This window comes from Catharus ustulatus, chromosome 9, assembly GCF_009819885.2.
Source record: "Catharus ustulatus isolate bCatUst1 chromosome 9, bCatUst1.pri.v2, whole genome shotgun sequence".
Lineage (NCBI taxonomy): Eukaryota > Metazoa > Chordata > Aves > Passeriformes > Turdidae > Catharus > Catharus ustulatus.
This window is the reverse complement of record NC_046229.1, coordinates 16,451,291-16,479,141: the sequence shown is the minus strand read 5'-3', so window position 1 is coordinate 16,479,141 and position 27,851 is coordinate 16,451,291.

The following is a 27,851-nucleotide window of genomic DNA, read 5'->3' as shown; positions in this document are numbered from 1 at the left end:
AGTGTACTCAGAAAAACATAAAGAAAAGTGAAGATTTTTTTTTAGATTTCATATATAACATCAACTACAAACTAATTGGATTAAATATTGAAGTAAAAACTACCACAATGTTCAAGATTTTTGTCTAGGTTGCCCATTTTCAATGTTTTTTCTTTTTTCTATTTAAGATTCAGCTGTATTTTTTCTCATTAACTTTTATGGTCCCAAAATGAAGAACTTTTAATCTCAGTCTTTTGGATGATTTTAAATCTTTATTGCTAAGAACTGTATCATGGATATCCAATGCAGTTTAGCTGGACAGCTAACTGATGGTGTTGTGTTTGGTTTAAAGTATGTACAGGGGATGGAAATAGGGTTTGATGCCTGTCTTGAAGATGACATCATTATGGAACATAAAAACCTGAAAGTGCAGATGTCAGAGTTAAGTTCAAGTGTTTTAGTACCCACATATTTAAGTACTAGATTTTTTTTCTGGCACTTTTCCAGTCTTAAATCAGATGTGGAATACTTGTAAGGTGGTAGCTGATAGAGGATTTCAACAGCTTGTCAATCTGAAGTTTGCATTTAAGGCTTCTGCAGAACATCCTTCTTCTACACCACCAATACATTGGTAACACCTGCCTCTTTCCAGTTGATCACACCTGTTGACACTTAAGTGCATTAACAAATCAACTAACAACCTTCTTCTGGTTCTTTTTCACCTGTGTTAGTAGTACTGGTAGTTCTGTGTATAATAAATTATGATATACAATGTATTCCTTACTTAAATGAATTTTATTGACTACCACACCTATTTCTGGTCATATTACTTAATGATCCCTGTAAGTCAGGAAGGATAATTCTAGGAAAACTGTTTCACAGATATGGGTAACTTTTGTACAATACCATTCCCAGTCTTGTGAGTGATGTGTATTTAAATTTTGTCCCAGAAGAGTAAGAAAGTTCATGTTCATCTTGACTTTCTTAAAGTCTATGAAGGGGAAAAGCTCTAGAAGAGCTGACTGGGAGGGTTACACTGGTAGCCATGGGGCCCTTTACCACATTGCTGGATGCAAGAGCACAACATAAATAATATCAAGCTAGTTCCAGAAGGGATGATACATCCACAGGAAGTGAGGCTGATCATAGGAGGTTTCTACCAGGGATTCTGAAAGCAAGAGAGCCGTCCTGATGCTACACCTGAGTTTATACATCCTCCATCTTCATGGTGGTAATTAGTCAGGGACAGCACTGCACTGATGATGCCATGCTGCTTCCAGTTCTGCTGCATTGGACCATGAAAGTGTGGTTGTAACTAGGTTGGAAGTCACTGCACAGATGTTTGTCAAAGCCAAGACAAATATTAATATCACTAGAGATATATACTCAAATTTTGCTAGCGAAAACTTTAAAAATCGCTACTCACACACATTCATCAGAGCTATACTATATAGATTGGCAAATTATTATCGAACATCTGAAATATCTAAGTTGAAAAGCAATGAAAAAAGCTGTAAGAATTGGAGAATGTTGAATGAATTCAAAGAAATCATCAAATCATTATAAGAGATCTGCTTATGGATATTTAGTAAATAGTAGTTTTCTAAGTTATTTGCTATGCATTGTTCATTCATCTCTAATAAGTATCATACAGTATAAATGGTATTTTTATTTCAGCTCCTAGAATATAAAAAATCTGTAGATGATAGCTGAGAATTTTGCAAGCGTGTCTGAATGCCAAATCAACTGAGGTAAGTTGGAGTTTATGTCCCTGAACATATTGTACGATCAGTGGATAAGGCAGAGTTTAAATATAGATTGAAAACCACAGGCTATTAAGTATCTAGGAATATTTTACCTTATGGAGTTGAAGTCTACAACTGAACTTAACAAAGAGGTAATGTGAAATACAGTGAAAAAAATTGCTGGGTGGTCTCTGCCACATAGTGTATCGTGTGGTGGAAAAGGCTGAGAGCCGTAAGGGAGATATTGGGACCAAACCTGACATACTGTAGACATTAAATATCTTGCTATTTACCGTCTGAGAAATGTTCTTTAAGGAACTTGTGGGCTGGTTAACAAAAACTTTATGGCATTATAGGAAGCCCAAAATCTGGGATGAAAATGCGAGTGTTAGCCAAACTTTTAGGTGGAGCAACTTTTCCAGAGTTACAAAAATATTGTTTTTTGTGTAACCAAGGAAAGGATGCCATGTAAGTGGATCTCAGCCCATTTGGATAGCCTCTGAAAATGCACAAACATACTTTTTCATTTGTTCCCATTAACAAGGGTGAACTGAAAAGATCTGCATGCAGTGCTGAAAGCTATGGCTAAGTAGATTTTAAATCATAAAGAAAATGTGGGGGAAAATACACAGTGGAAAGACAGGAAGCCCTTTGAAACAAAACTAGTGTAAGATTTGTTTGAGGTATTTTGATTTTTATATTATTTTTATGTGTCAAGGCCCTGAGGGTACCACCAGCCTCACGGCCTCAGCGCTCCCTAGTGCTGCCCAGCTCCTGCCAGCCCTGCCCCAGCCCTGCCCCAGCCCTGCCTGCCCCAGCCCCTGCCAGCCCTGCCCCAGCCCTGCCTGCCCTGCCTGCCCTGCCTGCCCTGCCTGCCCAGCGCCTGCCAGCCCTGCCTGCCCTGCCTGCCCAGCCCCTGCCAGCCCTGCCCCAGCCCTGCCCCAGCCCCTGCCAGCCCTGCCCCAGCCCTGCCTGCCCCAGCCCCTGCCAGCCCTGCCCCAGCCCTGCCTGCCCAGCGCCTGCCAGCCCTGCCTGCCCTGCCTGCCCAGCCCCTGCCAGCCCTGCCCCAGCCCTGCCCCAGCCCTGCCTGCGCTGCCTGCCCTGCCCTGCCCCAGCCCTGCCCCAGCCCTGCCCCAGCCCTGCCTGCGCTGCCTGCCAGCCCTGCCCCAGCCCTGCCTGCCCTGCCTGCCCAGCCCCTGCCCCAGCCCTGCCTGCCCTGCCAGCCCCAGCCCCTGCCAGCCCTGCCTGCCCAGCCCCTGCCTGCCCAGCCCCTGCCAGCCCTGCCCCAGCCCTGCCCCAGCCCTGCCTGCCCTGCCTGCCCCAGCCCCTGCCAGCCCTGCCCCAGCCCCTGCCCCAGCCCTGCCCCAGCCCTGCCTGCCCAGCGCCTGCCAGCCCTGCCCCAGCCCTGCCTGCCCTGCCAGCCCTGCCTGCCCAGCGCCTGCCAGCCCTGCCCCAGCCCTGCCTGCCCTGCCTGCCCTGCCTGCCCAGCGCCTGCCAGCCCTGCCCCAGCCCTGCCTGCCCTGCCTGCCCTGCCCCAGCCCTGCCCCAGCCCTGCCTGCCCTGCCTGCCCTGCCTGCCCAGCCCCTGCCAGCCCTGCCCCAGCCCTGCCCCAGCCCTGCCTGCCCTGCCTGCCCAGCCTCACACCTTGGCTCAGCCCCTGCCTGCCCAGCCTCACACCTTGGCTCAGCCCCGTGTCTGGCAGATGCCCGGGGCTGGAGCTGCCCTGGCACAAGCCCTGGTGGCCAGGCCAGGTCCTGCTGTCCATGGGGCCGCCCCGCTCCCGTCCCACAGAGGCCTTGGCAGGAGTGCTGCGTGCTGTAGTGTTTGTGTACTTCAGACCCATGGAACAGCCTCTGTTTCTGTCTCATCTCCTTGTGCAACCATGTTGGCTCAGACCAGAGCTCCAAGCACTTCAGTCACAGCCTCTCTGCAGACAGGGAGACATTCTGTGAAAACTGCTCTGCTCCTCCACTAGGTCTGACACAGAGGCCTTGTAAGTAAAACATAGACTTTGGCTACTTTCAAAGAGGTTTGAGTCAAGCCCCTCAGTTATATTTCTTATGTCTTCCCATTCTCTCTGCTCACTTCTCAGAATTGCCACTCATAAACACCATAAGCACCACAGTCTTAAATGCTAAAGGAAGGCAGTGCAGTAGAGTTACACAGTGAATGCAAAGGAGTTGTCAGTGTACTGCCTGTTCCTACTCCTTTGTCTTTGATTAATGGGACAATAAACACCCATGAGTACTGCTGGGGAGACCTCAAAAGATGTGGACAGATGCTTGTCTTATGGCTCTTCAAAGGGCATTTACTACCTTAAGTAGTCTATGATTGTAATTTTCATTGAGGTTTGGTGGGTCTATTCCATTTGTATGGGTATCCAATTACAACTCAAATATTTGCACTTGACAGCAGTTTTAGACTACATAGTTAAATGAAAAATGAACCAAATGCAGTACATACTTTAATAACAATCAGTCTTAAGAGAATTTTTTGAGGAACAACTTCTGACCCACTAGGATTATTAAACATCCTGTAGCATTTTTTGTAAGATTAGTCACAGTGTCTTTTTGAAACTCAATTTATATTATTACATTCTGCCTCCATAAATCACCCTACGGTATCAACTGAATATAGTATTCTTCTGTCACATATTGTTGTAGAAAGTTAAAAAGCTGTCATGTTCCACCTCAGAAATGGATCCACTTTGCTAGAATGTAATGCAGTTCTATTACAAGATTTGGAACTTTTTGTTATTTCACAATCCAGTACATTTGCAAGAGAATCCATTATTTTTTTTTTCAGTATTTCTTGGTGTCCTCACCTATATCAATGAATGTAGAAATGATAAGTATCGGTATTTTGCAAAGACACTAATTTCCAGAGATTTTTCCCTAAGACTGAACACAAAAGAAAGAAAACCATACATTTCAATTTGCACCAGCAAAGAACCAAATTTCTGGTTTTTCAAATGTGATTATTTACTTAATACATTTTATTTCTTGGCAAGTCTTGCAGATGATGCAATAAATGTCACTTCTTCCTTTTACTCAGCATTAAATGAACAGATCATTCTGCTCCTTTATTCTTTTCTTTTGACTGAAAGGAAAGCCAGCAGCCCTGCTCCTCTTGATTATTATATATCTCATATGTTTGCCAGAATGGGGATATAAACCTAGTGCTCTATCCAGATTCAAGTGTGAATAATTACATTCTGCCTACCTAAATTCCCACAATGATTTCATTTGGGTACAGTATATTTCTTCATTTCCTGCACTTGGGCTGTTTTGGCATCTATTGAAGTTAATGGAAAGTTCTCAAAGTCTCTGGTGAAGGAAAATGTCCATAAACTATGGAGTAATTCTGTTGTGGTATTAAACAGCATGAGGGGACATAAGCAGAGTTGTATCCTATTATAGATTGCTTGCACTGCTTGTCTTTACCAGTTTGGAAAACTCTTCCCGTTTCATCAATGTTATGTGTTTATTCAAGATATAAGAAATGGCAATTAACATATTTTTTAGACATTCTGTTGTAGACGTCTTATATATGTTAAATTTACAGATACATATGGTTGATCCTAGTGTCACTGGCTTTTATAAAGATCTTTCTTTGGACTTCAGTGAGGATGTCTAGCTAATATCTTAAGTGTAGTAGAGGATAGTGGCCTTCTGATGCATAGAAATTCTGTTTTTCAGACATCTGTGGATGTCTGAGAAAAAAAAAGAAATAGAAAAGCTGCACAAAAATTGAATTCAAGTCTTTTGAACCCCAGATTAAACTATAACACTCTATAGTACTCTATGGTACTTCACCAAGACATGCACACAGTTGCAAGTAATTGCTGCTTTTTTAGCAAAACTTGGAATTTTTCCAAAATATCTTTTTGCTTTTTCTGGAGACAAAAAGCACAGGTTTTGAACCCTTCTCAATTGTCTCTGGAAAGTTCTTCAGAGGATAAAAAGAGAGCAACTCAAAATAGAAGCAGACCAAATTGTAAAATTAATTCAGACCTGAGCTTTCCTAATTCTTTACCAGGCCCATCTTTGACCAGAATTTATTTTATTTAGAATTTTAATAAAGTGAGGGTCACATCTATTGAAACTAGATGACTCCAGGCTGGAATATATTTGATATGGTTGTTCCCACCTTCTTTTCTCTCAAAGATTATGTTTTATAAGTTATTCCATTCACTCTCGTTCTTGGGAATTTTGGTCATATTCTCATAAGTCAGACCCAGGCTGGGGCAGGACACAGGCCATCTCTTTATTCCTCCAAAGTCTGTGTCATGTACTTTTAACCTTGGCCTGAGCTATTGGCATGGAAATTGCCTGTATTCTAAATATACAACATTCCTTTCCTTTGGCCTTAGTCAGAACTGGGAGTAGGGCTGGTGTAAGTGGTGACAGCATCACACCATTTCTCAGAATCCAGCATAGGAATTCTGCGATGAGGAGCAATGAAGATAATCACAACAATTTAATGTTGTGATTCTTACTGTGGAGGTCATCTTAATTCAAGAACAAAGCCAACAGTCTTGCAGTATCATATACAGCACTTCTGATAATTCAAAAATCCTGTAAGTCAGAAGTGTGGTAGGTACAGCTAAGCAAAAACCCTTTAGACAAGAAAGATGCTTTTATTTTATTTAATTTTCAAATGTTTCTGCTGCTTGCTAGCTTCATAACCCAGGGAAAGTTTAATTAAAGTCAACGAAGCAGTTTAAAGTGAAGAAGAAATCAGCATTAGAAAAAGTGTTGATTGTTTTCTAATTATGCCATGGACTTTCTCTGTAATGGATTCTTGCCTCTTTAACTCTAGATAAAGCCTGATATCCAGTGTAGACAGGAGACCTGGGAAACCCCTTACTAAAATTTCCTTACTAGTTGCTTATCTAGTTATCTTAGCATCCTTGTGACATTGGTTTCATTGCTTTTTGTGAACTGTTGGACTTGGTGGGTATTATCTTCTGAAGATTGTAACAACAGAATAGTGTAACATGCAGGAAAGTTTTGCATGTACAGTTTGAAAATCTCTTAGTTTATTAATCCTTTATTCAGAAAGTGAACTTGTATGATACAGTTTACATGTTCAGATTCAGCCTGAATTGAGAAATTCCAGTGAATATGGAGAATAATGGTAATTTTGAATGCTGCCTTGAACCTACACATGGTCTCAGTAGAATTTGTTTTTGGAGTGGCTGTTCAATTTGCCTACAATACAAATTGCCCCCTTCTTACCCTCAGTGGGTAAGGATCTGCCAGTTGCATATTCCCTCCAGTTGCTCAGCGGAGCTGTGGATGCCCCATCCCTGGAAGTGTTCAAGGCAGGTTGGATGGGTCTCTGAGCAACCAGGTCTAGTGAAAGGTGTGCATGCCCATGTCAGAAGGCTGGAACTACATGATCTTTAAGATCTCTTCCAACCCAAACCATTCAATGATTTTATGATTCCTTCCCAACATTTACTGACTTGATCCAGTCAATGAACAGTCTGCATTCCTGGCAGGCCGATCATCAGCAAGAGTGACTTGCTCTGGTAGACACATCTCTTTAGGAACAGTGGATTGAAGTACTTTGTAGTTCATCCCGAGATACAGATGAAACTCAGAAGGATGATTAAAGGGCTGCTTGAATGTCCGAAGATAACGGTCCAACATCCCAGACAATGTAGAATCATGGAATCATTTGGGTTGGAAAAGACCTTTAAGGACTTTAAGTCCAACCATAAAGCTCACCCTGCCAAGTCCCCCAGTGAGCCTTGTCCCTCAGTGCCACATCTGCACATCTGATGCTGGGCAAATGCCCCAGCTGAATTCTTCCCCAAGGACTCCTCCTGTTTCTGTAAGGCTGTGTCTGCTGGCATTTGCAAGGTGCCTGCAAGACAATGCTACATGTAAAACACTCATCCTCCAGCTGGTGCATCTTCGACCTGGATGTGGCAAAATGAACGCATTGTTCAACTCATCAACACACTTAAAGTAAAGGACATCAGTATTTGTATTGTCCAGCCCCTTTAGTCTCTGTTCATTCAAAATGTTAAAAAGAACCCCAAACATTCCTACACAGAAGAATTTAAACAGAGGCTGATATTTATTCTACAGATTTGCAAAACACCCATGGAATAGAGAGAAACTTACTCTGTGCCATGCCAGTTTTGTTCTTGGTAAGCCTGTAACACAGTGTATGGAATCACAGAATAATTTGGGTCAGAAAAGACCCTTAAGATCATTGAACCCAACAGTAAACCCAGCATTGCCAAGTCCCCCACTAAACCATGTCCCTAAGTATCACATTTACCTGTCTTTTAAATAACTCCAGGGATGGTGACTCAACACTTCCTTGGACAGACTGATGGTTGACAATGGTTATTTTTTCCTAATACCTTGTCCTCCCTTTTGTTACATGCAGCATCTCATGCTTTGGCCTTCCTGACACATCTGAGTTCATCTCATCCAACCTACCGGAGGAACTTGTAGCCATATCCAACATTTTATCATGATTTTTTATATTTTCAAATTCATCTACATATCCAGAAATATTCCTACTGTGCTATTACAAAAAAGCACATGCTATGTTATACCAGCTGTGCTCTAAAAGAAAAATCAGGTTTAGTAGCTTGCTGTAAATCCCCTTTGTTCAGGACTATACATTAAATAAAGTATGTATTATAACTTTTGATATTATAACTTTTGTATTATAACTTTTGATGTATTTACTCCTTTTTTTTTTATTTTGAGACAATTTATTCAGTCTGCAAAATTCTTCCATGAACATTTTGACTTGGCTGTCCAGAGGCCTCCTTAAACGGAACAGGCTCTGCAGTTAGGAAATTCTGAATTGTCCAGTTGTTCTTCATCACCATTTTGGTGGGTGTATTTCTGGTCTTGATGAAGAGAGAGTGTGCTTGAAAAAGTGAAGAAGTCTAAGCATGAGCTTTGAGCAGGTTTCTGGCTAAAGTTCAGTAAAGAGTGTAACATTTACAGAGGAATTAAAATGCTCCTTAGCAATGCAGTATTCCTATGAGAAACTCACTAAATGCTCACAGAATCAAAGACTACAAATGAAATCTTTTGCATCTCTCTAGAGAAGCAATTCAAGCAGTTCACATTTATTTTGCAAACAATCAACTTAATAATCTGGTTATTTTTTTAGAAATGGTAACTTCTTTGTAACTTTGTATTAAAAGACACAAGTCAATTGGATTGCAAGATCAAGCACTTAGAATTTCAAGGATGGCCCTAGAATCCTAAGTCAGCTTCTCTCAGCTGTTTTAGGGCAGCATCCTTATTTACAAATCCCTAATTAGTTTTACCTCATTGTACACAAGAGGGTGATGATTTGTAGGGAACAAGGAAGGTGTTGAATATTTCTTTTTAACTTCATTGCCTAGTCTGTAGTCTTGGCCCTTATTTATTGTCCACTGTGCCAGCTAATGCAATCCAAACCTGCACTGCACTTGAAATTACTAATTCTTCATTATAGAATTATATGAATATTTCCCCAAGAAGTTTGTCTGTGTTGGGGAAGAAAGAATATTATCCCCATTTCATAGCAGGGAGAGTGTAAATTTGTTGAACAGTGATAAGAAGTCAGCATGACTAAAACTCTTTGTAAAATTTATGTTCTCTCAGTGACATTGCATGTCCTTATGTCTCTGTATTATGTGTAAGGGTAAATAGAAATTTTGACTTCTTGTTTTTCTGTCATTCATTATATGGCCTCTCTCTATTACACCATTCTTCATTTGGGCAGTCTCGGTCTCTTTCATCTTCACACGTTGGGATTTTCCTTTAGGCTCCCATCATTTTCACTGCTCATATCTAGACATTTCTACTCTAGAGAGAAAAAGATCAAAATTCTGTTTGATTGTCAACTCTCGTCTCTCTCTCAATATTTTAATCTGGAAGATGTCTGTTTAAAGCAGAATAGATGCCACAAAATTACTACAACAGGGATGGAATCACTGCTGAATTACTTGGTGCTAGGTCTGAGTAATCCCTTTCAGAAACAATGAATGTGTGTGCTATCAGCCAGCTCTGACAGAGGATGCTGGTTAGCATTAATTTTGTGACTGGTGGTTTTATGAAGCAAAATTCTGGCTAAGCTAAATGAGCTTAGTTTGGACAGACCACTGCAGGGGCTGGAATGGTCCTTTGCAATGGTTGGAACTTGATTTAAAGAGCTGTATAGATACAGTTGCATACTCTATGTATGTATGCATACAGAATGCACATTCCATATCTAAATCACTCAGTGACTTGTATTTATTATTCAGACTGGCATTCACTTACGTGAAAACTATGTCTTTAAATTGAAAACAATATTAAGTAATTTACATGAATATATCCACTTCAGCAACAAGCTGTTATAAAAGTAACATGATGTAAATTTGGGAGAGCTACTAATGAGGTGGATCAGTGTGCTCAGCCTGGGCCAAGGATTATGTTGATAGCAGTTAGAAAATTCTGTTCACAACTGTGAAACTTAAAGGCAGGGCCTTACCATTGCATGCTCTCCAGAGGAAGCCAAGTCCTTGAGGAACTGTAGAATTTCAAATTTTCTTTGGTTGCTTGCAGTGACTCTTCTTTTCCAAGCCAGTACAAATGTGGACACTGGATCATGTTTTGGTGTCCTGTCACCATGGATCACTTTGACCACACAGCAGCTAAATGGTGCAGGGGCTGAGCACAACATCACTGTTCCAAACCAGCCCAACTACTAAACATGAGAGGCTGTTAAAGGAGAAACTCCTGCTGATAGCAGGAATTTCTTTTTTATCTGAGAATGATTTACTGAGAAGATAATTGGTGAATTCCCAATGGGAAAAAACTTGATTCTGTCTGAGTATAGGTTACCAAATGTACAATCATAAAGTAATTGATTTTGTGATATATCAGGTAGGGACATAGTTGAGACTATTGAACTTTTCACTTAGGGCCTCAGGGTGAACTTGAACCAGGCTTCCAAAGGTGAAGAACCAGTGCTCAACATGTGCAGGGGTTTGTGCTCTTAACAGCCTCTTTAACTCTCATTTTTCCCTTTTACCAAGATCTAGATTTGCACAGAGTCTCATTAAGATGGTTGAGTTGTCATTGGAGATAATCACCAGAGGAATGTGTTGTAAAAGGAGAAAAAATGTACGTCTAGAAAGTCTGAATAATTTTTTTATGCTGTTGTTTTAGTGAAGAGGCTTTGGATGCTGATAGAAAAGTTACTATAGCTATAGGGCACATTTAATTGCATTTTAGAAACTTCTTTTAATCCTGTAATAACAAAAAATTAAATCAGTGCTGACATTTTTTTGTTGCCAGAAGAAGGTAGTAAAAGGGTAAAGAAATAATTGTTAGTTCTGAGAATATAATTAGCAACTTTAATGCTTTAATCTAAAAAATGCATATTTTGAGCCTGGGTGAATGATTAAAGAAAAGATATTGAAAGCCTTTGAAATTTCTAACTGTTTGTTTTTAATTGTAAATTATGATCACTATAATTAGCTCATTTAGTACATTTATAATGTAAACAAATATGAATATACAGAACTTCAGTGATATATTTCAGGGCAAATAAGAGCAACATTGTGACCCTGGGCTCTATTTATTAAGCCTTTCTTGTAGTGTTTGGCACTGCTTCATTCTTTTATACTGTTTTTCCCCCTTTTTTTTCCAGAAGATAAAAGAAAGCCGTACATAATATTTGCAGGTCTCTGCTGCAGTCTTAATGCATCTGGAACTACACTGAAGAAAACACAGATAGAAATCTGGTCCTTTTTGGGCTCCATTTAACTCTAACTCTGAAGCTTTCTTAAAGCTAGACTTTTTATCATGTTAGAAAATAAATACTGCATGTTTTCTTAAACACTAGGCTGTTAATACCAAGCAATTAGATTAACAGAAAGTAATGTTATTTTTCAGGTAGACTTACTATTTCCATAGCTAGCTATCTGCTGAAATGCAGTGTGTCTGATACTGCCTGTGCTGTTTCCTGGTGATGCACTTTGTGTAGCATCCTGGGACCAGGTCTCAGAAATCTGCTCCTTTCCTGATACACATGCTGCCCTCCACATCATAGTAACACAAACAGGAGCTGCCTGCCTAAGATTCACTGCATGCTAATGGAAACACTTAATGAGTAACAGGATGTTATTCCCCCACCAAGTTCAAAGATTAAAATTTCGGGTTTAGTCTCACTATTATTTTTGTAAAAAGACATCTTTTGTTACATTTCCAGAGCTCAGTTATCATGCTGTGACACACTGCATCCAGTTCTGATAAGTCACGGAAAGTTATGATTAGTTAAGCTCCTTATGAATAGAGAAGGCTTCCCTGAAGGTTGAAACTGGCCTCTAACTTGTGATTTTAAATCATTGTTGAAGTGTTTTGACTAGGCTGCCTTTGTGTACACTAAACAGTTTAAGGTTACTTTTTAATCCATTGGTGCCTGTTTTATGATGTTCACTTGCTGCAATTGAATGCTGTTGTGTTCTTCAGTGCCAGCTGTCTCCTTGGGATCCTCTAGTAACTAAGTTGTTTCATCTCAGAGGAATGAATTGTCAATAACAAGCAAATAATAACTTTTCTGCTGAATTTTCATGATTAAAAAAACCCTCTTCTTCTGTCATATTTCCCTTACAATGTCTTGCAAGGGTTAGTTACTCTGTTCTTGCACTGTGAGTCTTCAGGAATTAAATGTTTATAGCATGACACAAAGGTAGAAGAGGCACATATTGCAGCAGTGTATTCACTGTATTCTGTGGGTATTTTTTAGCTGAAGGAAGTAAGCCCTGGTTATTACAGCTGTCACGGTGACATCTGATCCTTTGGTATCAGTGACTTCCTCACCCACCATATGACCCTGATCACTGCCATCATTCTCTGTCTGCTGTTAAAGTGGGAAAGGTCTTGGCTCTCCAGGTGCTCTTTCAAGTCTGAAATAGCAACTTGTCTGTCACACTCTCTCTGCCTAACTTATTGCTTAAGGACCAAGCAAAAATGTTTAATGTAGGAAGGGTCTCATGCAGCAACAAAGTAAAGAATGTGTCTTATGTCTGTTTCAGGGTTGATGTAGAGCTAGGGCCTGAGAGTGCATAAATTCTTAAAAATGAGCAAACATTAAAGCAAATTTGAGGCTTCATCTCAACAATTACATTTTTGCACTTTCTTTTTTCTTTTGAGGAACACACTGCTTGGAAGTCATGAGAAGTACCTTTAAATTTCACATGAGAACGGGGGCGTATAATAGCTTGATAATTTACATGAGTCAAAATTGAAAACTTTAAAAATATTGTTATACAAAAATTCATATCTAAAGCAGATCTTAACTGAATTTGGGGGAAAAAAATGAGCTACCAAGCAAAAAGATTTCACTAAAATATATTTAAAAACCCTAAAGCTCTAAACCAAACTCCAAAATTGTGTAGGTGAAATGAATAGGGCTTCCAATGATGTGCATTTTTCTCTCCTCAATAAGAACCTTGTTTATGGTATTAATTTAAAACTTGCTTATCTAGGCAACATGAAAGACTTAGACAGGATACTTTTCTATGCAAATAGATATTGTTTATCAGTCCTACCTAATTTTTAAGAATGAGGCATTGGAAAAGATTCTGTACTCAAGATAAGAGAGCTGGCCTAACTGGCTGTTGTACATTGTGCAAGCTTTGACACAGCAGTTGTCACGTTTCCAGCACTGAATGCTTATCTTTTTAAGCGCTGTAGTGTTGTTAAATTCATGTAAACTGCTATGTGGGGCTTGACAACCAAGGTTTGTATATTGAAATTCAGCTGCATCTGGATTGAACCAGAAATTAAGTAGATATAATGCCAGAGTAATAAAGAGGTTGGATAACTAGCTTCTATAAGTTTTGGAGTGATTTTAGGTTCTTAAATATAGTATTACAAAACCATATATTTTTGGCTTTGATGGATGTGCCTGTGAGCATCTGACCTACAATTCCTCCTCTAATGCAGAGGGAGGGGCATTTCTGTGCAGAGTGCTTCTGGTCACCTTTGACAAGGTAGTGCTGAGTTTCTTACAGTGACCCCCATGATGAAATCTTAACAAACACAGCTGCAGCATGTTACATTGAAATATGGGCTTTTTTTGCAATAGAACTATGCACATTTTAATACCCTTTGCAATATATTCTGGATTGCATTTGCAAATACCATTTTTATAGCATGAAAAGTCCTTTCTTCATGTTTTGTCAGAAGCATATGTCCATGTGTAATGATATACATATTTAATATGTATATATGCTCACATAGTGTGTGTATATATATTTCAAGTGACTTCATAGCTCATGTTAAGATAACACCATCCTTTAAAAATAAAACCTTACAAAATTTTATGTAGTTGTAAACTAAAGTTATGAAGTTATATGTGAAGTTAAAAGGTTATAAATGCAGTTCTGCTTATCTTAGTGGAAAACCAGATCAGAAATTGTCAGCAGAGTACTTTTAGAAGAGTTCTGTCATGACTCTGAAGATGGAAAGCAAGATAGACAAGGATTTAGAGCTGATGCAAAAAGAGAAGGGAGGGTATGTGTTCCTGAGAGAAAACCATAAAAAGAAATGTAAAAAGTGGGAAAATTAAGGTGTGTCCACTCTGAGCATATGTTAGACATTAACTCAATAGCAGGGAGGACTTTGCTCTCTGTTAAAGGAAAAACTAGAATTCTGTCAAATAAGGGACACAGAACAAGCCAACTGGATTGGACAAACACTTGTTGCCCTTCTTCAGGATATCCATAGTGGCTGAATGTTCTGTGTGTGTCCTTGATCCTTTTGGTGTCTGGATCAGTGCTGTTCTTTATAACAGTATTTACTGTAAACAGAAATGTCACACAACCAGAACATTTTGGGGGTGGAAATGGGATTATGTGGTTCCACCAATCTGCCTGTTTTCACTTTGGTTTTTTTTTAAAGTACAAAAAGGTTGTTAAAAATTGTCAGTCATTTTTCTGTGGGCATGTGCTGGGTTTGATGCTGCCACTGGCCATTTAGGAGTGAAAGGCTTTGAGTGTTGTGCTCTCTGGAGTATAACTCTGTGTTTGTTCATTTTCAGGCATGTGCAAAGCCTTGGTCTTCGCTGTGTTCATAAGTCTTACACAGTGATTATGACTAGGGTCCTTAAATGATATTGTAATTACCATTATTCATAGTAATGGCTTACTAGTAATAATTACTAATAATCTTGATAATCCCCTAAGGAAAAAAAAACTATAGGTGGAAAGCCAGAGATGGAGTCATTATAACAAAGACACTTGTTTCTTGTGTCCCTCTTGTAATAATGTAATTAATTCCCAGCTTTTTCTGAGGGTGATGAAGAGATTTCTGAAAAGACTTCTCTGATAGCAACCCTCTCTGCCCACCTGCCCCAAGAACTAAGAGTGGAAGAACAAGCAGATCTCTGCCTGATTCCTATGAGAAATTCAAGCAGCAAATATAGCTTATTTCCATCCAACCCTCTGTCTCTCCTTGACTATTTCTTCATCCTAATTTTCATGGTCTTCTTTGTTTTCATAAGCCTGTAGTGTGTGGTAGACAAAAAGTGTAGTATTTATAGCTTGGTAGACAACATCTTCTCAGAAAATTTTAATAAAATCTCCTTCTCACAGCATATGCCAAATATGCATTTTTTAATATACTTAAATTCACTTTTTAAAAATGTGCACAAAGATCTGGCTGTGTTTATCTGTGGCTTTAAAAGAGTAGCAATCCAAAGGAACTGTGTACTGTGATCATTTAGTCTTCAGACTCAATAAAAAAATTCTTACTCATTTCTTCAAGTGCATCTCTGTCCAGTGATTTGTCCCATATACAGAATGTACCTGCAGCTCTTGGCACCATGGAGGGCAGAGGCAAATATTTCTTATTGGCAGGTGAAGTAACATAATCCTGAACAGTGTGCTCAGATATTTTTAATAAATGTTTTTCGTTACTACAGAGCTTTATACAACAGCAGTAAAGGCAAGAAAGGAAATTAGAAACACAGCTGAGACTGCATCTCATACTTAATAATGGCCTAAAATACTTACTGTTTATTAAAACTAACACCCCTTGTCAAGGTGTTGATCAAAAATTCTCTGCAGTCTCTTTTCTTTGATCTTTTCATTTTAGAAACCACAGATATTTGTTGCCATTTCTTTATTTAGTTTTATTTCTAAAATATTGAAACTCAAAACTGCTTTCCAATAATGGTGGTAAGGAGTAATCCTGAATTCATTAAACCAGCAAACTCATCACTAAACAAATCTGTCCACTCACAAAGAAAGGAGAGTTCTGGTGTAACACAAACATAAATGGTCAAAGATGGCACTAGAAAGGATGCTTTGAAAAAACCTGTCATCTCTGTGAGCCTCATGCATCTACTGCTGTCCAGTCTGAGTGTGGGGATAACCTATTCTAATATCCACATTTACCTTTTGTTTCAGCAGCTCCCTGGCTCCTGCACATGCAAAACATTTGAATTTCCTGTTGGCTCAGAGGTGAGATTTATAACATTTATTAAAGCTGCTTTTCACTGTGAGTTTACTGGGCAGAAAGCCTAAGAGGGCCTTTTTTTAGGGGGGTTTAATTGCTTGAATTTACCAGAGGGGTGAACATTATGCTTTCTTTGCAGCACCACTATCCACTAAGATTGCCAGGTGTTGAATTTCCCTAGAGGTTCCCTATTTATTGGAGGAATTCATGAAATATCCATCTATCCAGAGCCAGAGCTCCTACCATCCCTTTCCCATTCATCGTCTTGATTTTGTTTCCTTCATGGCTGCTTTTGAATTTCTTGATTGATCCTCTTCATTTCTGTCCATTCCTGTCTGTAAGTGTCCTCCCTCCTCTCTACTTGTGCACCTTGGGCATTAAAAATGGGCCAGACTCCCTGGGAAGTGGCTGAAAGCTTTTGTTGGGATGTGGCTGCTGGTGCAGAGGGACAGCTCAGTGCTGGGAGTACACTGGTGCTCTTAGCAGGGTGGGAAGTGAGATGAACAGAGGACAGGAAAGACAGGACAAGTAGAGGGAAGGCTGAAGAGCGAAGAGGGATTTTTCAATGTTTAAAGTAAAAGCCTAGAAATAGCCCTTTAAAATCTATGAAAGGACCTTTCAACAGATGGCAACCCTACTGCCAAGTAAGCCCAGGGCAGGCAGATACTCTTGTTAGCAAGTGTATTGTTAAGGGAATTTACTAATTTACTGATGGAGCAGCCGCTTCAGTTGAAGAATAAATTGGAATATTGTGGTGCATTTCCTTTAAAAATTCATCCACTTTTAAGTCTATGTATTAAAATTACATAGTCTTAAATGGGGGTCTCCTTTGCTAAACAAAGGATATGCAAATTACATTTCAAGATTTATATTATGATAAAAACTGAAACACAAAAGAGACATTATCTTGCAAAAATGTAAAAGTACATTGCTTCATGAGTCTATAATGATATAATGTGATGTTGATGTAGTTAAAAATGTCAGAAGGGAGACAATGACCTTAAAAGTTTAAGGCAGACACATTAATATTGATTGATTTTTAAGAGATTAAACAGCAAGAATATATCTGTACATAGACTGGATATTGGATTGTTTGAAAATCTGAGATGAGATACAGAACATTTTGGTCTTGTAATGCTTTGGACTTAATAGCAAGAACATGCATTATATGCAGCTATTTGTGCTACTGGAACCCAGATGATATTTGCCTTGAAATTGCAAAAACCTGCAGTGTTTGACAAAGCTAGATCATTTCTGGCTTAAGCACAAATGCTGGTCTGTCATAAATGTCAGAAATGTCTTGATGTTAGTCTGTTGTTTGGTTGTTTGTTTTAACCCTATTCCTTATCTCTGAAGATCTGTATGGTGTATTACAAATATTTTATATACACACACATACACACATTCCTAAAATATATTGAGCACTGTAAAACCTCAACACCTTCTGGCCTTGAACCGAATAATGTGACTTCACATCAAACATAGTGTAATTTTTTCCCCCTATTTTTTGTCAAACTGGAAGAAGGTGATCAGTAACACTTCTTGTTTCAGTAAGTTTAGGCTTATATCCATGCTTATACCAGCATAGTCGTAAAGAAATGTGCTTCTTATTGATGAGGAAGGTGCTAAATATTGTGATATTTATTATTCCCCTGGGGCAGTTTATTTTATTATCTCAGGTTAATGGAAATTTCATCTCACAGATAAGCTGTACTCCTAATGAGACTTCCACTGGCCAGAGAAATGAGGATACTGGTCACGGTTGGCCCTTTAGACTTTCAGGCCACAGATGCCTTGGACTTGGAATTCACCTTGAGGGAGAGGACAAATCTGACCAGTTAGGAGAGGGACTATCTTGCTGAGAAGAGATCGTGAAGGAATGTACACACTGAAGATTTTCATTCAGAATCAGACCTCACAAATGATGAGGTAGATAAACTATAAAAAGATTTTCTTTAAATATCACTTTCCAACAAATCATTAGTGTTTTAGGTTTTTTTCTCTGCACATATGAAGTGGCAGAAAATCAATATCTGCAGGAAAGAGACCAGCTGGGAACTTGGAGTTCGGCATAGACATATTACATAATAGAGAATTCTTGTTTTTCAAGAAGCAAAGACAAGAAAAATTATCATGTGGCCACTTTGCCTCCAGATTTAATTTTTTTTATTAGGAAAAGGTGGATTATTTTTGGGAGAACTATCTAACAACAAAGCGTCTGGATGTCATAGCTGTATCCTGTAAATGTCTCTTTAGTTTCAGCAATGGTAAAACCTGTTTTGACCTCCTAGTGTAAGAAAATAGCCCAAATGGCCTGTTTAATATACCAGAGAAAGCACAGTGTCTCCAAAGGGCCTGGCCTAAGCAAGCACCCAGAATCCCAGAAAGCCAAGAAATTTGAAGGCAGTCAGACTTGATTTAATTATTTTTTACTACAAGTCTCATTTCAGAGAATGATTAACGGGAGAAGAGACATAAATGGCAAAGTCTTGATCAAAGAAGCTGCTGTCAGGGTACCATCTAGATAAATTAGGAAAAGAATGCTCAGGTTTCTGTGAAAGAAGACTAATGACATCAAGTCAAGATGAAATAGAAAGGAGCAGCATTGCAGGCTGGAAATCATAAAAGACTAGCCTGCCTTGACAAGAAGCCCTGAGAAATTTCCCGAACTGGAAAGTAATTGGAATTGGAAAGGAATTACTTTCTGTAAGTGCCGGGTCTTGAAGTTGTGCAGGACTGAAGATGACCCAGGCACCAAACTTGCTTTTTGGAACCTGTCAAGACAAGTAAAGGAATCTTCTGGAAGCATCTGAAACAGCAGCTGTTAGTATCAGCTCAACACACTGCAGGTGTTCTGCATCTCATGTGCTCACTCTACTCAGCTAGGATCAGTCCCTTCACTTAAAAGCATAAGTGGTCCCACCTGGAGGCAAGCACACAGTGGATAAAAGGAGACTGTGAAACCAACAGCCAGTAAATGTTTGTGTAATTCAGAGAACGTTTTTACAGGAATGGCAGTCTCCTAGAGGGAGCAGTGGCCCTAGCTGAAATCAGGAGAAAGCATTACAAATTACCTGACTGTACTTATGTGAAGAGCAGCATCTTAGAAGGTAGGATTTTTCTTTTGGTGTACCATAAAGGATTTAAAAAAAAAAAACCTCCAAACCACTTTCAGTGGTCACAGGTGTCCACAGTGTTTAAAGAAAAATAAGATTACCTATTTCTCAGGAAACACTGAATTATTATTTAAGTATTGGCTTAGTTTTCTTAGAAACACTAGTATTCCTGTCTAGAGGAGCAGATCTTCCATTAGAAGTCTCCTTGCCTCAGACTTATAATATAGAGCAGCATTTCTGCAGACAAGCACTTAGTGTGATCAGTACTAAAACTGTGTGAGATTAGCTAATGTACTTTTCTGTGATGTGCAAAGTGAGTGCCAGGACGCACTATTGTACCTGACTGCAGCAGCATGAAGTTACGCTTCAACAGCATTCCATCGAAACATGGGATTTTGAAGGCAGGGAAGTGGTCTCTGGGGTGTTGCCCGTCAGCAAGAAATGGTTTTTAAAAGTAGGGAATAAAGGAAGAGTCTGAACTGATGTTTAGAACAAATAAATGGGAGCAGCAAAACTTTCAGTAGTAGTATTACATGCCATCATAGAACAATAGCTAAATGAAGCATGTATTTAAAATTTGGTGAGAAGCTTTTGTACATTTTAGTTCTGTTTGGCTCAGCGGGTGTGCTGCACTTTAGACTTCAGTCTCCAGGGCTGTCAATCCAACAACTTTCACAAGCACTATATTCACTTAAAAGCTGAAAGAGAAAAATAGAAGGAGATGATGCTAATAGCACTTAGCACTTATATAGCTTTCCTTTCTGAAAGTACAGTGCAAACATGAGGTAATTAACACGTACTTTGGCTTGGAGATGCAAATGTATCTCTAAACAACCTTTAAACAGAGAGAATACAGACACATAAAACCAACCTATTCCCAGTTGCACGTTATCAAGCTTAAATATTACAAAGTGCTATTTATGGTATCATTTCTCCCTGTAATTGATCAGTAAGTCCAGCTTGTGAAAACCAACACAGCATACTTCTGCATTCAGGGCTCCTTCTTCATTATGTGAAGAACTTAATGTAATAATTTCAGATTTTATTTGATGAAATGCCTGATACGGGTAACCACCAGCAAGTTATGCAAGGGGGTGTGTGGTTTGAGTAGTCAAAATACGGGATCAGGTTGCACAGGTGCACCAGTTATTCAGACTGCCAGGAGCCTCTGGAGCAATCCTGCTGTGCCTGCTCCAGTGTCTTCCCACCTGGTGTTAGCTATTCTGAATATGTCCCACAAAGTCTTGAACAGATAGTTACTCACCTAATCCACTTGTTTAGAAGTTTCAAAGTCTTAAAATGAAAGAACCAGGAAAGAGAGATTCACTGGTACTGAGATAAGTGCATTCCTTTTGAGGAGAAAAAGAGACAGCTAAAACCACAAGTCTCAGACTTAAAGTTTTTCTCTAAATGAGAAAGAAAAATGTCTGCAGCTGTGGTGCGTTTTCAGTGTACTTTTTTTTCTGGTTGAAATAAAAGTTCAGTGGTGTTTGCAAAGCTGGAAATTGACTTATAAGTTAATTTGATAATTGAAGAGTTCTTTTGAGCTCTTGAGCTACTACCGAAGGCTATCAGCACTGTTCAGCCAGGATGTGGAGCAAATCTGGCCAGGGAATTATCCGTTCCACTCCCCTCTTCGTTCTTAGGCCATTATGACTTTAGGATGGCAAATCTGTCAAATTTGCAATTTCTTCCAGTAATAAGACTTTTGGCAGAAGCTGATTCCGGTGCTGTACTCATGCACAGTTAGGTAACCAATGCATGCTTCATTTGAGAGAGGCACAGAAAGCTTCTCAAAGTTACTGCATTATAGTCTGTCTTTCAGTGCTGAGCTCAGCTGCTGAGAGCAGAGGAGGTGTGAAAAGACTTGTTAATAGAAGTCTGTTTAGATTTCATTACTCTGAGTACCCAGATCAAGACAATACACCTTGCCAACCCTCTGAGAATTTCAGTCCTCTCTGGAAAAACTTTCTTTCCTGCACTGAATATCCTTCCCAGTTGAATGTTTATGCAATTAAAAAGCTCTTCTGCTACCTTTGATAAATAGAGAAAATGGAGACTGCCTTCCACTTGTAGAAGATGGAGCAGGAAAGATGAACAAAAGAGCTGGGGGAGTTCTTGTTTCTCCTGCTCAGACTCGCCAAACAAGACTCCAGCATTGCCTTCTGTTTCTTAGCTTTCTGTTTCCCTTCTATTTTAGAAAGGGGAACTCCTTTGAGTTACAGGAGGCATAAAGGTGTGGAGGATGGACTAAATGTGGCAGTTTGGCAGATTGGTGTTGCAGGAATGCCAAAAGCATTAGGGAAGCTATAACTCACTGATTGGTCTATGAGATGGGCAGTTATAGGCTGGTTATGTTCAGCTCAGAGCTGGGGTTTGGGGGAAGCCATGTCTTAGCAAACTCCAGAGGGACTTCTGCATCGTGCCAAAAGCATTTTATTGGCTAGATCCAGAGAAATCTCCTACCAAGGCTGGCTGGAAGAGAGAGGTACAGTGAACCACCAAGAGCTCTACCAAAATACCAATGTTTTCCTCTTCACGGTTGCTCTGGCCTCTGAGCAGTGAGATAAAAGTGAGCATTTCTGAATGAAACCTGTAACTATTGAAGTATTTTTGGTTAAAGACTAGGGCTCATCACGTAGCCAATCTGAGGGCTTCAGTGATGTTTTTCAGTTTACTGTAAAAGAAAAATACCAGCCTGTGGTAGACTTGGCATGTGGCATGGGCAAGCTTTTTCTCCCCCAGAAAATTAAACCTCCATTTTAATCACTGTGATTTTCTTTTGTTGTGGTCTTTTTAATGTTCTCCAAGTTTTACTTAGATATTTATTAAAGTGTCTTAAGACTTAGCTCTTGATGAAAGCAGATGCAGCCTCATAAGCATGGGTGCTACTGTTCCTTTCTCTATCAGCATAGGCACTCACCTGAATACCCTGAATATATATATACAGATTTCAAAGCCCAGCTAGTAATAAATGACAAGAAATGGGTGCTTAAAAGCTGAGTCAGTCTAGTTCACCATATATTCCACTGTTACACTTTCATTATAAATTCAAAATAAATTACAAAGGTTAGTAAAATCTTATTTCACTTTTTTTCCACCTGTCCACTTGTATTTTCTAAATAAGTCTCAACTTTAAATGATTAATGACCTAACTTAATCAAAAGGAAAATTATTCAGAGAAGGACACATTTTAAATAGCACATTTCCATACACATATTTTACATTGTTACTGAGTGATAACCTAATACAGTTAATTAGTACCTTTCTCCCTAGTATAACTTATTTGTCATCAGGAGTGGGATTTAGCCCTTTTCATCTTGTCATGGCTTTTGGTGTTAAGTGCTTGCAGTACCTTGCCCCATCAGGAGATCCAGAAGGGTGACGTTTCATTTATCCCAGCATCGCAATTTTTTCTGTAGAGTTACTTAACAAAAACATTTTGTTATGTGGAGTGGTTAGTGATGTAGTCATTGAAGTCAATATGACTTTCACAATTGATGTCAATGAGAAGAGGACTGTGTTGACTGTGACTGTGTCACCCCAGTAAAAGATGAGCACTGTGCCCTTTTAAGTAATATATCACACCCATATTTTAAGGACATCACTTGTAAAAAATACCCTGGAAAACAAGGGAAGAGATATGTGCTTGTTATTACAAAACTTACCTTCTGAATTCTGTTTCTAGCTGGAAGAGAAAATATAAAATGTAAGGCATGTGCTTTATTAATATTTATTTAAACTGTCTTTTGATACATTGCCTTTCTGATGCTACGTGGTATTCTCCTGCACTATTTCCCAGCATGATGGCTAATGTCCTGCTCTGAAAATGATCCATTAAAATTTTATCAATTTTGCGTTTTGGTGAGACAGTATGAGGAAATGCCATTGGAAAATTAGATTCCTCTTTGACATCGGGCGCCCAGTCAGAAATCCAATCCCATGTGTTTCTACTGAGACATTAGGATTTGATATAATTTTGGGCAGAAAACATTTTAAAATGAAACAATTAAATTTTCTGGATGGTCTTGGGGACCACTTAGCTTAAGAGAATACACTTCAAAATCAAAAGCCTTTCAATCATTCTAAATATTATTTGGATGGTATTTGCTTTATGTGTAGTAGCAGTTTGAATTTGTATTGAATGTTTGACTGGCTCGTGCTCGCATAGATGATGTATGAAATTATTATTTCATATTTTTCTAGTGTTTGCATTGCAAGTGACATCTGGCTGACAGGAACTTGGAGAAATGGGCTACAAAGTGAATGCTGCAGTTACCACGGTATCATATTTATCAAAAGGCTTAAGGTTAGTCTGTCTTTGTTTCACTTGTGAAACTAACAGCAGTAAAAAGAAACGGCACTTCTTTTTTTATTTAACTGAGCTGCTTAGAAAATGAAGATAGATGAAGAAAATATGTTAATTGTATTCTATTCATTTAATTAATTTATGTAGACAATCATGTATACTGGGTGAAGAACAGTTCTCAACTTGTATGGAGGGGTTGGTTTTGTTGCTATTACACCTTTAGATTTTGGCTAAACTATATATAATTCATACACACTATGTCACAGAGACAGGGAAGTCTGGAACAAGCTACTATAGCAGACTGGCACAGTTCTTTTTAAAATTTGTGTTCAACTGCACAAATCTAAAGCTAGGTTAATTATAATTATATATATCTTTGAAATGTACCTGTTGAAATCCTGTCTTTAACCAAACTCTTACCCCAAGACTTTTTCATTAAGCTCTTGATGTCTCACTTGTCTAATGGCAAATTTGAATTAGAAAATTCTTGACTAGAATACAGGTTTTAAAAATTATTTTATAGTTTGAAATGTGGTATGAAAATTTATGATGTTTTGGAAATAGGAGTTCAGCCTTAAAAAAAAGGCATTTTCCTAATGCATGCAGTTTGTGAGGAAGCTCTGCTGATGTGTTAAAAGACAAAACCAAAAGTGATACAGAGAAGTGTCCAGTTTGTGGCCATGCCCTGCCTTGCTACACTGTCTAAGTGTGTCTCTTGGACACTTAGTACCTACCTTGCTATCTTTTATGCTTGCTGCTTATAAAGACTGTGTAATCTGTGTGCAGGAAATGGGGGAATTTGTAACGTTTGGGTTGTTTCCCAGACATCCTGGGAAGGAAGGAATCTGAGGGCTATTCCATATATGCATATGTAGTTCAGAAGAGAAAAGCAAGAGCAGGTTGTACTGAGATAGCGAGGTGGGTAGAACAGTCTAGGAGGGGAAAAGTCTGCCTGAGAGAGACAGAGAGACGGCAGACCAAGTAATCAAAAAATAATTGCATCTGTACTGCTGTCAAGTGATTTTCTGATCTATGAAGTTAACAAGCTGAGAGCACTCAGCATCTTCCAGAACTTAGACCTTTGCTTTTAAACAAATAGAAGATCCAGCTGTGTGGTCCAATTCACAGGAAGCAAGAACAGTAGTTTTTCTTTAGGTCTGCAATTGCAAGGTCAAATTGGGAAACTTAAAAATCCCCAACAAAAACAAGTGAACTAAAATATGAAAAACCGGGGGCAAGAATTAAAGAAAAACATTTCCAAATTGTTCACAGAGGAAAATTTTTATTCCCATAAGTGAGCCTTTAGAAGAGCCTGTCCATTTACTGATGACAGGGCATTTGCCTGTCCTCCTTTGTTAGACATTGGCAGTGTGAATACCTTCACTCTATTTTTCTCTCAGCTTTTGCAAACATCTCGAGTCAATAAAGACTGGACTTATCCATTGCCATACTTGCCTTTCCTATTTTTTTTTTTAGTCAGACAACCAAGCAAAGATCACTGAGATGATCACTTCAAGCCAGCAGAGTATCAAATTAGAGAATTCAGAGCAATAAGTGTTCTGAGTGTAGCAATGAGACAAAACCAAGCAGAAAAACCAAGAGCTGATGCTGCAGCACAGTCCAAGCCCGGTTTCCTAAGCATTGCATAATAGTTCTTTTCAGCAATTTGTGAACTATGCAAATGTATATGTTTCACTGGAATATGCTTTGCAATTTTACATGAAAATCACAAGTTGTTTACCTTGTACTAGTTCAGGATATTGTGACAAAATTTGTCATGAGGAAACACTAGGTACTTTGCAACTTAAAAAACAACAAAAAAGAGCAGGTGCTCTTGGAGCCTTTCTGAATGAGAACTGTTTACTGTGGTGATTTGTGTGTGCTTGGATGGTTTGTTAGAGATGGGTCATTACGAAACAGTCTGCTTGCCTGTTTTCCATATTGTTGTATCCAAGGTATCTTGAACCTCATTTAAATAAGTTTGCAAGTGCTACTGCCTCCTATTGAGTGAGCTGAAGTCAAAGAAGTCTTCAATTAATTTTTTTTCACTTTTATTAAGCTCTGTGTTGCTATGTAGTACTTCTGTCTCTACTTTGTAACGTATGAAACATTTGAAACAAAGCTGTTTTAGTTTCTGAGCCAGTGTTATTTATGCTCTGTGCTGATGTATATTACACTTTTACTCCTCTACTTCTGTCTACCTAGCCACACACTCGGATTTTATCAGCTTCTGGTTAAGATTGCTGGACTTCCTGTATGCCAGCACAAACAAAGAGCAAGGAAATAAGTGGTTAAGTCATTCAACACCCCATTTACTCTGCTCTCCTCAGCAATCTTCCTCAATCCCAGCTACCTCACTTCCAATGACCGCAGTCCACAGGCTTCCAACTTCACCCTGATTACATTGGTTTTCTTCTGTTTGCTATTCAAGACATTTTCTTTTTTCTGCTCCATGATTTTACGCTTTCTGTCTTGCATATTTTTACCTCAAACTAAGACATCACGATTAATTTAAAATTGAGAAAAGTCTGTAGATCATCATTATTTGCAGTGTTGCAGTTTAAGAGTTGAGGGTCTGGGAAGCACTTCATTCATTGCATTCTTTACTGTTGTCCTTTGCTGAGTAGTAAAGCCATGCTTCTTAATAGTTTGCATTTCCAGTCTATTTCACAGAACAAGAGTAGGTCAGACTTCCTCTATTGCTCTTTTGAACCTTTCTCAGCCTGTGGGGTAAACCAAATTGGTCAAAGGTCTGATCCTTTTGAAAGTGGAATCTTGGCACTTTCTTCTGAGGGGGTGAAGATGAAAGTGAATAAATGACACTCAATATAAACAACCTTTGCTTTTCAAGAGAAGAGTGGTAGCACCTACACACAGTACAGGAACTGGGTTCTCTAGATCATGTTAATGTCAGTTGAAGTACTTGCAAGTGAATTTTGAGGCAATTTTAAGGAGTCATTTGTATATACAATAAGAGCCAGAGAAAAGTATTCACTTTTTGTTTAATGACTAAAACTAGTATTAGCTGTGATAGACTGATGAACTGCCTGAGACATTTCAATACAATAGCAGACTCTGAATATATTTTTATTTGGCAGAAGGCAGCCGGAAGGGGGGAAAAAAGCATATGGACATAAGCCATGAACCTGAGATTTTTCTCTCTTCCCTTTTCTTCCCCACTTGATCCCCATTCTTACATCTGGAAGAATCTTTGGATAAACAGCAGTCTTGAGGCAATAAACCACAATGGCAAAAGCATGCTGAAGAGGGTAGAGTGGAAAAGAAAGGTGAGATTCTGTGTTGATAAATAAAGTAATTTTCCTTCAGCTTACCTTCACAAAATTTCTGGGTAGTTTAGAAGAATGTTGTAGTAAACAACGTTGCCTGCTTGAAACATTGCTTTCCCTAAAGGCTACACAGTAGTGTATTGCAAGATACTTGTCCTTTGAGATGAGAAGCATTTCAATTCTTGACCATGGGTATCTTTGGCTGGACTAAACAAGAAGTGTGGAAGGACTTCAGAGAGCAGTTTTTACCCTCTGTTATAGCTAAATGCTATTATGACACATCTGAAGATCTTGCTGGTGACTCATTTTGGCCTAATTTGTTTAACATTCTGGTAGACTATTTGCTTTTCCTCCTCTCTATATTAGCTTTGTATGGCTGGTGTTGAATTTTTGTGCTTTTTTAAAAATTATTTTTCCATACTAATAAAAATAGATTTTATTTATAGATTTTTGTCTAGAGTAAACAAACCCTGCCTACTCTGCAGATGATTAAATGGCACTCAAACCAGAAAAAAATCATGTGGAAAGTTGTCATAATGATGGTAATAGCTGTGAATTCCAGCGATACTCTCAGGGATGGAGAAAGTACTGAGTGTGTGATTCCCCCAGTAGGGATGTTGGTATCTGTTCCCTGTGTGTGGACTAATCCTTTTTGAAGCCTTCTGTACAGATGAAATTTGACTCAAAGCTCATGTGAACAGCCCTTTAGTAACAGCTCTTCTGAAGTCTAAAATCCTTTAAAAAAATTGTTTCACCATCCATGAAGTTGAGTTTGGCTCAGATAGTAGAAACCTTGACACCTCAGAAACACAGTGATCCCATTTCATATCTAAAATAAAATGGGATTTAGATTGTTATACTCTAGCCATATCCATGTGGTTGGAGACTGCTAAATTCACATGAGAATGCCTGTCTACTTTCCATCTGTCAAATAA